Here is a 12,235-nt window from a genome sequence, read left to right as displayed (position 1 = left end):
CTAAGACAATCAGAAATGTGTATTTTCTAATGGTCTTTGGCGACCCCTCTAAAAAACCCCTTGCGACTCTCCCAGAGGTCTCGACACTCAGGTCGAGAAACACTACCATTGGGGAAGAGTCCACCATCCAACTTCCCTTCATTGTTTCAGTGTATGCTGCTTGCTCTCCCCTTTTGCCACAGAGCCTGGTTAGAAGTAGATGTAATGGACTGTGGCAAAAGGTGAGAGCAAGCAGCGTACAACAGGCAAATTGCCCTGTCTGATGAGGTCATAAGACTCTGAGAGACTACGTTTTGAATTTCCACCCAGTCATGGAAATCTGCTGGCTGGCCTTGAGCAAGTCACACTCTCATAGCCCCAGAGGGAAGCAGTGACAAACCCTCTCAGAGCAAATATTGCCAGGGAAAACCCATAGTAGGTTCACTTTAAAGTCAGAAATGACTTGAAGGCACACAGTGACAACAGAAGCAAGTATGTTATATCACACATTTGTTTGCTTCACCTTTTTTCAGTTAGGGAGAAAGAAGAGTACCACAATCTGCAAACAACCTATATACCACAGCCATTTAAATTCAAGAATTTCAGTCTAAATTTTTTCGTGTCAGGAGCAACTTAAGAAACTAAGTCGCTTCTGGTGTGAGAGAATTGTCTGTCTGCAAGGATGTTGCCCATGGGATGCCTGGATGTTTTTTTTATATGTTTTACCATCCTTGTAGGAGGCTCCTCTCATGTCCCCACATGGAGCTGGAACTGATAGGAGCTTATCCTCACTCTCTCTGGGTTGGATTCGAACCTGCAACCTTCAGGTCAGCAACCCAATCTTTAAGTAATCAGTCCTGCTGGCACAAGGGTTTAACCCACTGCACCACAAGAGGCTCCTACTTCAGTCTATGAAGTATGTTTTTGTTTATTTTGTTTTTGCTAATGTTTTTACATAAGCAGAAGTTTATTGCCCAGATACAATGTTATTCTTACCTAACTGCTGTCCTTGATCGCCAGCGCAATTGTTTCTCACCACCAATGATTTTTCCCAAACATTTTTCAATAAATCTGTGGCAAAGATGAATCCACATATGGATTGTGTGCACAATATATAAACACAAACTTTCTTGGGGAGCTAAAAATAATAAAACTGCATTGTTTGTTGAGAGACGAGTATTAAATTGTAAAGTATTTCTCCAGAGTAGTTGCTTTGGACATCTATATTCTATGTACATTTATATGATTCAAAGCATCAGCATTTAAATACTTAGTCAAGTCTAGGGAGCTAAACACAGCAAAGTTTCTATCATGTGTGTGCAAGAAAACGGCTGCACTGAGTGAAGCTGTTGTATTTGTTGCATATAAATAATGAAGGCATCTAGAGGAGTTTAAAAAAATACCAGTAGACTATGATACAGTGAACTTGTGCACTCAGTCATTCCCTTCATCCAAACAACTGCCTTTGGCGTGAATAACAGCTTGGCTGATATGAAGCACAATATTGATCTGTTGCTCAAGAAAGTCCATTGATAGTTCTTTGGACTTTTCCTGAGGTATGGCTATAACAGCTGAGCATGAGAAGGATCTCTGCTTCTATCTCGAGCTCTTCCCCGATGAATTCAACAAGAAACCAATCCAGAGAGAGCAGTCTGTTCTCAATCTGTAGCATTCACTCTCACTTAGACATACCGGGCACACACTTTCTCTTTGCCTTTCGCCTCTCTCCAGGACTAAGGGCCAATTCACACTTCGCTTTCAAACTCAGCTCCTCAAATGAAGTCAGATGTAAATGGCAAAAGAAGTGTGGGGCAGTTAGATGAATCGGTTTGGCACAGATGAATCACTTGGATCTGTTCACATTCCCAGGTTGCTCTGTAGTAATCGTGGAAATTGCAATTAGAAAGGGCAAGTGCCCCAGTGATTTCACTATTCCAGTCTAGGTATTCTTTGGCGCTTTAAAAAAAACTAAAGTGTGGATTTTTAAGAACTGATTTTGTTTGCGTCCTTTTACGAGCCTGCAGCCAGGGACGTCATTGCTTTTCCCACTTTCAGGAAGCCTACGGACTAGTTCAGCAAAAGTTCACATATCACATTTCCCTAGTCAGTTTCTTCCTATCCTACCATAAGAACAACAAGGATTAAATGGACACTGAAAGCAATGCAAAGTTTGAAATCTCTTTGGTCCTATTATGTCACAAGAGAGTATGAAGACTACATGACTTGAAGATCAACTCTCCTCCATCTATATTCTGCAATATGAACAGAGGCAATGAAGGTCCGCATAGTGAAAGCGATGGTATTTCCCATAGTAACCTATGGAGAGCTGGACCATAAGGAAGGCTGAGTGAAGGAAGATCGATGCTTTTGAACTTTGGTGCTGGAATAAAATCCTGAGAGTGCCTTGGACCGCAAGAAGATCCAACCAGTCCATCCTCCAGGAAATAATGCCCGGCTGCTCACTGGAGGGAAGGATATTAGAGGCAAAGCTGAAGTATTTTGGCCACATCATGAGATGACAGGAAAGCTTGGAAAAGATCATGATGCTGGAGAAAATGGAAGAAAAAAGGAAGAGAGACCGACCAAAGGCGAGATGGATGGAATAACTGGATGAAGTAACTGGCTTGACCCTGAAAAAATTGGTGGTAGCGACGGCCGACAGGGAGCTCTGGCATGGACTGTTCCATGAGGTCACGGAGAGTCGGAAACGACTGAATGAATAAAGAAGAATATGAACAGATCTGAAAATCTGATGAAGATACTCAAGGTTTCAAAAGGTTGCACACATGCTTGGTCTCAAGCAGGTATGTTTGTTATATGGGCTTGTGGATTTTTCTTACGACCAACATGGCTGCCGTCTTTTTAGAAAAACACACATAGATTCATATCAGATTCAAAGGCTGCCATCTTGATAAGCATTTACACCATTATAATCTGACTTAGTAAAGGTAAAGGTTTCCCCTGACGTTAAGTCCAGTCGTGACCAACTCTGGGGGTTGGTGCTCATCTCTATTTCTAAGCCAAAGAACCGGCGTTGTCCATAGACATCTCCAAGGTCATGTGGCCAGCAAGACTGCATGGAGCGCCGTTACCTTCCCGCCGGAGCGGTACCTATTGATCTACTCACATTGGCATGTTTTCGAACTGCTAGGTTAGCAGGAGCTGGGGCTAACAGCGGGCGCTCATTCCGCTCCCGGAATTTGAACCTGGGACCTTTTGGTCCGCAAGTTCAGCAGCTCAGCACTTTAACACACTGTGCCACCAGGGGCCTACACTTCCATAAAAATGAATTGTGACATTTCACTATACTTATATTTGCAGAAGCTATAGCAGAGCAATTGCACAAACCATGGCTCCCAGTGTACACTGAGTATCAGAGTACTATGGGGGTTCCTTTGCATAATAAGTAACAGAACTTTATGAAATTCATTGTACAATGAAAACTCGGTTTATGCACACACAAAAAGACACCATAAAAATGCTCCAATATGTGTCACTATCATTCACTGGATAGGTTATGCATCCTGTCATGATATAGCTACAAATCATAACCTCTGATTCTTGGCCATGGTTTATAAATAATAAATGGTGATCTTGTGTTAACTTGAAAGATATTGATAGGTGCTCTGAATATTAGTTTTCAGCCATATCTTATTGTCCTACTTCTGATGAGTGTTTCTTCTAGAGCAAACTTTCTGAAACTGTGCTCCTTCAGGTGTTTTAGACTTCAGCTCTCACAGTTCCTAAAGCTGGCAAGATAGCTGGGATTTCTGGGATCTGACATCCAAAACACTTGGAGGAGCACAGTTTGAGAAGCGCTGTCCTATCAATACAAAATTATTATTTTCCCCTCTAAGTTAAAATTGACCCTAAACCTTAGGGGGTGTAGTTTTGTATGAATACCGATGTGTATTTGGTATCTTGTTTTGTGAAGAGCTAATGTAGTATAGTGCTATGAACATTGGACTATGATTCTGGAGACCGGAATTTGAATCTCTGCTTGGCCATGGAAACCTACCAGTTGACCTTGGCAAAAACAAATACTCTCAGGGACAGAGTAAGGCAAAGGCAAAGCCCCCTTTTTATCAAATCTTGCCCAGAAAGCTCTATGATAGATACGCCTTAGAGTTGACATATGTCAGAAATGACTTGGAGGGACGCAACAATAACAACCACCACACCATGTCCAATTTAACATATGATTCGAATCCTCCCCTTACCTGCTGTAAATAAAAACAATGACATAATCATGGAGGGAGGAGTCTTGTTTAGATTAAACTTCCACTTGTTTGCCCTCATTCAATCTACTGGCCATACCAAATAGTCTTGAAATGGAAAAAAATCCTTGAATTTAGATGGAAAGGAAAAGATAATATCAATACACTGGTAGGCAGTGAAGCTTCAGACCTTGAAAAGTGCCTACCCATGGTTTCTTGTATGTATTAAACAGAATGAAGACTAATCTGGTATCATGGGATATGTTATAGACCAACCAAAACAACATTAAACAGAAATATTTTGGCACCACCTTTGGAAGTAATCTTTCCAGAAAGAACTGAAGTAATCACAAAACCATACTTTTGAGTCTTTTCCAACAAAATATATCAAGATATCATGACTGATTTTATCAAAACCTTCTCAACAAGCAAGTAGAACCACCAGAGATATACATTTCCTTTACAGTATAAGCTGTGCAGCTGTTTTGTAAGAGCTCTACAGAAGCTCTTACAAAACGTTATCCAGGTAAATCAGAACATAATAGTCCTGAAATACTCCCAGTGAACTCCATTAGATGATTCCGTGCAGATGAAAGGGACATAGAAAATAATAAATTCTTGGCCACCATCCCCACCGTCATCAGACTGGCTGTAGATCATCACTACATTACTTTTCTTTATCTAATTTATATCCCACCTTTCTTCCAATAGTAAAACTACCAAAATATTTTTAAAGTAAAACCAATGAAGATTGTCACCCTGCCATTTCCTACAAAAATTCTCACTTCTTTGAAAAACAAAGTACAGTAGAGTCTCACTTAGCCAACATTCGTTTATCCAACATTCTGGATTATCCAATGCAGTCTGCCTTTTAGTAGTCAATGTTTTTGTAGTCAATGTTTTCAATATACTGTGACGTTTTGGTGCTAAATTTGTAAATACAATAATTACTGCATAACATTGCTGTGTATTGAACTGCTTTTTCTGTCAAATTTGTTGTAAAACATGATGTTTTGGTGCTTAATTTGTAAAATCATAATGTAATTTGATGTTTAATTTTCAATAGGCTTTTCCTTAATCCCTTCTTATTATCCAGTATATTTGCTTATCCAACGTTCTGCCGGCCCGTTTATGTTGGATAAGTGAGACTCTACTGTAGTTCATTTGACTCTGCTTAGTGGGATAGGATGCCCATAAATCAGTAGTTCACAACCTGTGGGTCCCCAGATGTTTTGGCCTTCAACTCCCAGAAATCCTAACAGCTTGTAAACTGGCTAGGATTTCTGGGAGTTGTAGGCCAAAACACCTGGGGACCCATAGGTTGAGAACCACTGCTATAAATGATCATGTCTGTTACTCAATTCATCTACTCTTGCGCTCAAGCTTGCCTTGGTGATGGGAAAATCTCCAAGAACGATAAGGAAAAACCTCTGGTTCCATGACGGAATCATGTGAACCAGTCCTCTGCCTCAGTAATTTTAAAGTCCACTATATGCTCATATGTCCATAAAAATCAAATTATGGACATTTCTTTCACAACCTAATTACAGTTTGTTTAGGAAATGAGCAGCAAAGCAAGCCGCATGTTGACAGAATCACAATTCTATTTCTGTAATCTTGAACTGAATGCAGGCATTTTGCACTGGATATCCAACCATTTATGTAAGGAAATGTACATATCTTTAAGCCATTTTTTTTCATGTCAGGAGCGACTTGAGACACTTCTGGTGTGAGACAACTGGCCGTCCGCAAGGATGTTGCCCAGGGGATGCCCAGATGTTTGATGTTTTACCATCCTGTGAGAGGCTTGTCTCATGTCCCCACATGGGAAGCTAGAGCTGACAGATGGGAGCTCACCCTGCTCCCCAGATTTGAACCGCTGTCCTTTTTCTCAACAGTCTTGCCGGCACAAGGGTTTAACCCATTGTGCCACTGGAGCTCCTGTAAGCCATTTATTTATTTATTGCGGTATTACTACCCTTCTCAACCCTGAAGGGGATTCAGGGCGGATCAGAGTGTTGGCAACAATTCAATGCTCTCGATAAAAAACAGTATAAAACATCAAAGTTGACCCTCCCCTAATAAAACATTAAACATGATTAAACACATCACATAAAATAATGTCATACATCACACAAAGACATAGCCATTGTCCGTACACAGTCCATTGACAGGATTGGAACCATGGTCTGGAGGTTTTGAATAGCTGAATGACATCCTAACCACATATATATATACGCACACACACACACACATACATATATACACACAAACACACACACATACACACATACTCTAATTGATTATGATGATGATGATGATAAGTTTATTTGTATCTCGCCCCCTCTCCCTAAAGAGACTTAGGGCGGCTTCAGTTTCCAATCTGATTTCCACATACAAGTATTACTGACCATCTCTGTGGAACCTTTGTCTGCCCAGTGCCACGATTATTACAAGGAGAGTTAAGAAGATTTATATGTTAGTTTGTTTTTTTACATCAGTAGTGCTCTGGCATAAGAGAGCAAACATGGTGTAGTGGTTAGAACATTCAACTATAATTCTGGAGACTAGGGTTTGCTTCCCTGCTCAGCCATGGAAACACACTTGGCAAAAACAGCAACTCAGGCACTGCTGACCACAACATTTATGGATGTTGTAAGTTCACCTCTGTTTAGGTCCTTCAGATTTATCAACACTTTAACTGAAGATATATTCCTATTGGTTGCATATTAATTTGGTCCCTAAATAATTCTAAGCTGTGCTGCAAAACCAATTTGGCTCAAAAAGCAAGCTGCATTGAATATAATCAATTTACATGTCACAACATTTGGACAGTTTAATTATCACAACACATTTTACTCTCAAAATAGTGTTTGTAAATTTCAGATATCGTTTCGGGCTAGTATATTGTGACAATCTATTCCCAAGTAAATCAGCACTGTGCCTTCCAAAATAAGTTCATCTGGTAGGTGAATCTACAGAGCCTGGGTACAAATTTTGCACATCTCCACAAAGTGTTAATAACATACCACTTAAAAATAGGCATCATCTCTAGTAAATAGCTACCTTTTGAAAGCATGATATTAAAGCTGGTGCTCCTCACATAGAATTAATTTTCCCTCTACATAAAAATAGGCCTAACTACAAAGAAAATGTCACTAGATGGCTCCCATTTTCACAAGCTCAAATCCAGCCGCTCGTATTGTTCAAGCCTTGTGTAGGCACAATTCTCACTGAAGTCAACAGCCTTGAGAATTACAAAGGATCCTCATATATGGATACTATTTGACCAATTACTTAAATTTTATTTTCCACTGTTGTTGCTATAGAGGATTTTAAAAATATTTTAAAGTTCCCCAAAGCCCGGAGTCTCATTTTTCCCCCTATTTATACTGTACTTGTAAAACCAGAATCTTAATCTGCTGCTTTAGTTTGTTTGAATGTAAAATTCGCTTTATCTATAACATTCAGGTAAGCTCATAAAGGTTGGCTTGAGACAACCCACTTTCCACCCATGCTGATGAATGCACTGATCTCCCTTTATTTCTTACACATCATGGTTTAATATGGGTTTTTCACAAAGTGAAAAATCCTGTAGAAAAACATTTTTAAAGAATGTTTCTATACATAACCAGGCCATATGTAAACAATGATCCACATGCTGATTGATTTTTCATTGATTGTGTTGTGTGTGCCTCATTCTTTTTTAACCAATTGCTGTTTAATAATAATAATAATAATAATAATAATAATAATAATAATAATAATAATAATAATTAGAAGACCTGGCTATGGCTCACGAATGGGACACTGAAGAAGGAGACAGAAGGCCTGATCCTTGCAGCCCAGGAGCAAGCCATCAGAACAAATGCAATTAAGGCCAAGATCGAAAAATCAGCTGATGACCCAAAATGCAGACTATGCAAGGAAGCTGACGAAACCATTGATCATATCCTCAGCTGCTGTAAGAAAATCGCACAGACAGACTACAATCAGAGGCATAACTATGTGGCCCAAATGATTCATTGGAACTTATGCCTCAAGTACCACCTCCCAGCAGTAAAGAACTGGTGGGATCGCAAACCTGCAAAAGTGTTGGAAAATGAACACGCAAAGATACTGTGGGACTTCTGAATCCAGACTGACAAAATTCTGGAACACAACACACCAGACATCACAGTTGTGCAAAAGAACAAGGTTTGGATTATTGATGTCGCCATATCAGGTGACAGTCGAATTGATGAAAAAACAACAGGAAAAACTCAGCCGCTATCAGGATCTCAAGATCAAACTTCAAAGCCTCTGGCAGAAACCAGTGCAGGTGGTCCCAGTGGTAATTGGCATACTGGGTACCGTGCCAAAAGATCTCAGCTGGCTTTTAGAAACAATACACATTGACAAAATCATGATCTGTCAACTACAAAAGATCACCCTACTGGGATCTGCACGCATCATCCAAAAATACATCACATAGTCCTAAACACTTGGGAAGTGTTCGACTTGTGATTTTGTGATATGAAATCCAGCACATCTATCTTGTTTGCTGTGTCAGACCATGTTGTTGTGTCAATAATAATAATAATAATAATAATAATAATAATAATAATAATAATAACTTTATTTTTGTATCCCGCCTCCAACTCCCCAAATGCTCTCGGGGTGGCTCACATGGAGACAAGCCCAATAAGACAAGTTAAAATGCAGAGCAATCAATTAAAAACATTATAACTACTTGTACATAAAACAATAAAAACACATCAACAGAATTAAAACCAGGACAATAATAATAACTAGACATTCAGAGGGGAAAATTGTGTAGAACTCTGAATAGGGTTCCTAGGAGGTATAAGGGCGATCAAAAATAGGGGCAGAGGAGCAATCTCAGTAAACACCAAAACCATAAAAGGTAAAGAGCAGTTATAAAGTGCAATAATTGTAAGTGGGCTGAGTATCTGATGGGACTGCTTACTCAAAAGTGCACCAGAACATCCATGTTTTTTTTTATTTTTAAACTATATATATGTCTTGGAACAATTTCTCCCCGTAGAGATGTTCAATGTGTTGTCGAAGCTTTCATGCCCGGGATCACAGGGTTGTTGTATGTTTTCCGGGCTGTATGGCCATGTTCCAGAAGTATTCTCTCCTGATGTTCCACCCACATCTATGGCAGGCATCCTCACTTCTGGAACATGGCCATACAGCCCGGAAACCATACAACAACCCAATATCTATATACACAAATACATATATACAGACAGATATAGCTCATAGTGGCATAGTAATTCTGCATGCAGAACTATGCCGCAGTTACCATTCATCACCACCACTTCAAATTTCTTTCTGACTATTCCATACCTGGTGGAGAAAAAGGAGGGATCAGAGAAGCAATAAGGTTCACTAGAGACCTTCTGAGATCTCAGTGGATGATGAAATCATTTTGTATCTGGTTATAAGAACATAGGTGGACACTTCCCCAATCCTTCCACTCTCCACCAGGTACATAATGGCTGTAAGAAGGGGCTTCAGTAGCTCTATGGTAAGTCCACGGGACTTTGGTCATTGCAAAGGGAGGAAGATAATGCCAACTTTCACAGTGACACAAACATGCAACACAACCTCCCTTTTGTATTCACTAAGCCTGAGAAACATACCAGGGATGACTGACCTGCAAGTAGTAATGTCTAATTCCTGTTTAAAGCCATCACAATATCCTGAGTTCATGACTTCCAGAAATAAACTGGCTGCTTTGTGAAGAGCCTTGACTTAAGAACATCCCAACTTTGAGCATTTGAGTTAAGAGCTGGTGCTTGGCACTGGTTTCACTTTGACATATGAGATGCATTTTTAGTTAAGACTGAGCATCAGAAGGAGTGCTAGTGCGAGACAGAGCACTAGCGCAAGAGTACAGGACTTTAGGGCTTCAAGGGAGCAGCCTCCATGTCTCATGCCTCCATACCTTATGCATCCGTGCTCTTCTCCCTTTTGGGAAATTGCTGTCTGCTTTACTCTTGTCCGCTTTGAGGAACTTTGAGTTAGTTGATTTTGTATGGTTTTTATTCTTGGTATGTTTGGCGTCATGAAGAAAGAGAGGGAGAGAGAACAAGAGAGAGAGAGAGCGAAAAAGGGAGGGAGGCTGGAATGAGTACAGTATGAAGAAAATCATGCTTCTGCCTCTTCACTTTGTGCTTCCTTGCCACAACTTTGTGATTCTACCATTGCGTCACAGTTCTGTACTTCTACTATTTTAAAGTTTATCTTTTTATTTTTTTATATGTTAGTTATTTGTAAAGTATATTTTCTTGTTTTAAGACATCTAACAAAAAAAATGGAGGGGGGGTCTGGGGGTCCAGAAAGGATTACAGTTTTTCTCGCTACTTCGCGGTTCACTTATCGCGCCCTCGCTGTTTCACAGCTTTTAAATAAACACTAAAATAATATTATAAATCATAAAAAATATGATTTACAGTGGTGGAGGTCTCAGTCGAGTGTGGTTGGCAGGGTGAAGAAGGAGCCCAAACGGCAGCGGGAGGAGAAGGAGGCGGCGCCATGTTCCTCTGCCTCTTTCTTCCCTTCCTTCCTCCCTCCCTCCCTCCCTCTTTCTACTTCCTTCCTAAGGAGAAGTCTAGTGTCCCTACTTCGCAGATTTTCACTTATTGTGGGTGGTCCTGGAACATAACCCCCACGATAAGTGAGGGAACACTGTAATAGCATTTCAATGGAAAAGTTGCTTGAGATAAGAGCAATTTGACCTAAGAGCTCAATCACAGAATGAATTAAACTCTTAACTCCAGGCATCACTGTGCTTCCTTTTATCTTTCCAGAATCTCTCCCCATAATCCCATATTCTGAAATAAGAGGAAATCTTCCTTCCCTGTCTATTTACCCACCTTTTCCCCTATAGAGACCTCTATGCCTTTCTGTACAGGAGAGATGATCCAGTACTTGGATTATTTTATTTGTCCTTTTTTGCAACCATATTTAAGTGACGGATGACATGCATATGTAGAATTGCAGCAAAGAAATGGTAGCAGACCAAACCTGGGATTGCTCACTCAGAGCTAGGACTCCAGTTTATATTTAGGGGTTTCAAAGGTGTTGGCTTCTCTGCTAAATTGATACAAAATTTATGGTAAGGACAGCTTTGAAGTTTTCCACACCTCTCATTTGATGGCTGTAAGGAGTAATGCTGGAGATAACTTAGCTCAGAATGTATGATGCTCAATTGTTGTTAAGTGTCTTCAAGTCAACTCTGGCTCATGATGACCTTATTAAAGGGTCCTTTAATAAGGTCAGAGTGTCTACAAAACATACATTTCCAATGCAAGCTACAACACAAATCTAGCCAGAAACAGTGTGTTAAAAAAACTCAAGGCATAAAATTCTCCCAAGCTGATCTATGTATAAATATTGCAGAGCGTAAAGCTGAATGGCAAATGCAGAGCACCTATGAAGATGGGCTAATGCTGAAGCAGGGAATGACAGCTTAGCGTGAAGGTAAACAAACTTCTTCCTCGGAAATAAAACCACAATGTTCCTTTAGGAATGCTTGATTTCTGTCTCTTGCATTGCCTTGTTGCATCCAAGCACCAAGAACCTGGGTTTTTTAACCAGCATATCACTAGAAGAGGTTTGGGGGGGGGGGGGAATACTTGGATTGGATCAATCTTCACCCAGTAGATCTTTGTAATCACTGTGCCAGTTTCTAGCCAGTTCGTGAGATGCTTTTGTAGACAGTCCAAAGTGAACCGGATCTCTTTAAAACATGTTCTGTCCCAGATTACATGGCTGTGTGCAAGACTGAGAAAGTGTGACTTATCCAAAGATATCCATAGAGTTCCCATGGCTGAGCAAAGATTTTAACCTTGACCTTTCACCGTCCTAGTATAACAACCAAATCTCTACACCATACTGGTTCTGCTCTCCCATGTTCATGATGTGATACACTCAACCATACAAGTGAAATGACTGGATCACTGGTTATATCCTTTAGCTGCATATCCCCAAAATTCAATCCAGACTAAACCAGATATTAAAGAAGT

The 12,235-nt window shown here is 40.2% G+C and overlaps 1 protein-coding gene across 2 annotated transcripts in view; it reads left to right on the top strand.

Annotated features, from left to right (window-relative positions):
• vti1a (vesicle transport through interaction with t-SNAREs 1A) overlaps positions 1-12,235 on the top strand; it is a 381,072-nt gene that overhangs the window by 348,935 nt on the left and 19,902 nt on the right. The window contains exon 10 of one of the 2 annotated variants that reach the window (XR_010004453.1): positions 11,610-11,674. The exons of the other annotated variant lie outside the window; for it this stretch is intronic. The gene's annotated coding sequence lies outside the window, so the exon portion shown is untranslated. Of the gene's footprint in view, positions 1-11,609; positions 11,675-12,235 lie in introns of those variants that run through there. 2 annotated transcript variants of the gene reach the window in all.

This window comes from Anolis carolinensis, chromosome 3 (genome assembly GCF_035594765.1).
Source record: "Anolis carolinensis isolate JA03-04 chromosome 3, rAnoCar3.1.pri, whole genome shotgun sequence".
Classification (NCBI taxonomy): domain Eukaryota; kingdom Metazoa; phylum Chordata; class Lepidosauria; order Squamata; family Dactyloidae; genus Anolis; species Anolis carolinensis.
This window is presented reverse-complemented; position numbering and strand designations above follow the sequence as displayed.